Source organism: Echinops telfairi, unplaced genomic scaffold (assembly GCF_000313985.2).
Source record: "Echinops telfairi isolate 266 unplaced genomic scaffold, ASM31398v2 ScPeMD7_655;HRSCAF=1070, whole genome shotgun sequence".
Taxonomy (NCBI): Eukaryota; Metazoa; Chordata; class Mammalia; order Afrosoricida; family Tenrecidae; genus Echinops; species Echinops telfairi.
In genome coordinates, this window is record NW_022104553.1 from 20,801,047 (window position 1) to 20,802,990 (window position 1,944).

The 1,944-nt window shown below is 56.5% G+C and overlaps 1 protein-coding gene across 1 annotated transcript in view; it reads left to right on the forward strand.

Annotated features, from left to right (window-relative positions):
• The window catches only part of SHANK1 (SH3 and multiple ankyrin repeat domains 1), a gene marked incomplete at its 3' end in the record, with an annotated part of 70,077 nt that overhangs the window by 10,083 nt on the left and 58,050 nt on the right, over positions 1-1,944 (forward strand). The gene's annotated exons all lie outside the window — the stretch shown is intronic.

Sequence of the window (1,944 nt, forward strand, 5' to 3'; positions counted from 1 at the left end):
TGGACAGATGTTTTCTGAGCCTGATTCACTGGTGTCACTCATTCATTCATTGGACAGATGTTTTCTGAGCCTGATTCACTGGTGTCACTCATTCACTCATTGGATAGATCTTCTCTGAGAGCCTGATTCACTGGTTTCATTCATTCATTCATTGGACAGATGTTTTCGGAGCCTGATTCACTGGTCTCGTTCATTCATTCACTGGGCAGATATTTACTGAGCTCCTTCTCTGTGTTAGGCCCTGAGCTAGGCATAAGGTGGGGAGCAAGATGAGCAGCCCTCTCCCCTTGGGGTGCTTGTGACCTCGTGGGGTTCAGACCACACACAGTGCCACTACAACCCAGAAGGCTCAGAGCCAAGTCTTAGGGGGAGCCAGGTTCATGTGGGAGCCCACTCCTGGACTTGGGTTTGTGCTTGAGGACTTCTGTGGGGTGCGTAGGGTGAACAGGAGGCAGCCACGTTGGAGAGGGGCAGAGGGTGTTCAAGAACAGGGAGCCAAACACCCGGAGCTGAGAGATGCGAGTGACAGAGAGCCCTGGTGGTTTAGTGGTTAAAGCGTTCAGCTGCTCACCAAAAGGCTGCTCATCAAACCCAACAGCAGCCACTTGGGGAAAAGATGCTTCCGTAAAGACAACACCCTTGGGGACCTCGGAGAGTCCCTCACTCTGAGTGAGAGCCGACTCGGCAGTGATGGCTTTGGTGTCTGGGTCTTGGGCCCCACGACAGGAAATGAGAGCCAGCACCACTTAAACAACTCATTGCCACCGACCCTGACCTACAGGACAGAGCAGAACTGCCCCTGGGGATCTCCCAGGCTGTAACTCTTTACGGGAGCAGACAGCCCCATCTTTCCCCTGAAGAGCAGCTGGTGGGTTTGAACTGCCGACTTTTCGGTTCACCGTCCCACTCGTGCATAGCCCACTGCACCACCAGGACTCCTAAAAGGCATCCGGTGGGCTCATTTCCCACAGGTCTCCATTCACCTGGCTGTAAGGCACCTACTGGGTGCTCGTGCGTTGTGGGGTCCCGGCCGGGAGGGTGAGACAAGAGAGTTTTTAGAGTTTTGACAATTCAGGGTGGGGTGGACGGTTCCCACTTGCAGAGAGCCCAGGAGAGGAGGGCATGGAAGGCTGACGGGAGCCTCTCTGTGCCATGACAGGGGCTGGCAAGGGTTGGGGCTCTCCATCTGGGGCCTTTGTGTGCACCCAGGCCACGCCAGTCCCCATCAGAGCCGCAGTCTCCCCACCCATTTCCTGAATGCCCCCAAACACCCCCGTCCTTAAGGGGCTGCTGTGGGGATTTAGGGAGACGGCGCCTGGAGATGCTCCCCATCTCCAGGAAGTCTTCCAGAACAGCCCCCGGCCCCTGCTGCCTCCTCAGAACTTACCATCCTAGGGCTCTGGCAAGCAGCCACCGCTGCCTGGTGGCAGCAAGCCGTGTGGTTGGCACCAAGGGAGGACTCGGTATTTGTCAAACCAAACCAGCGTGGGACGGTCACCCCCACCCCCGTGTGTGACTGTCTCTCCTGTTCACTGAGACGGGCCTCCTGCCCAGCACCTCTGACCCCACACCCCAAACCCAACTGAGAGAGCAGATCAGCCCCCGCTTCTACACCCCTCAATAGCCCCCACTTCCTTCGATGGTTCTCCTGCCCCTCCCTGAGAAGGGATTTATACCCAGCGATGAGCAGCCCTATATAGTAAGCATTCTGTCTCCAGAAAAGGAACCCTAGTACTGGTGTAGCAGCTATGCATTGGGCTGCTGAGCTCAACGTTAGCAGTTCGAAACCACTTTCCATCCCCGTAAAGAGCAACCCCCTAGGGCAGTTCTGTGCTGCCCTGTAAGGTCACTATGAGTCAGACTTGACACAATGGCAGCCAGTGAGTGTGTGCGTGCAGCCTCGGTGGCAGAGTGGGCACCAAGGTCAGCAGTTTGAACCCACCG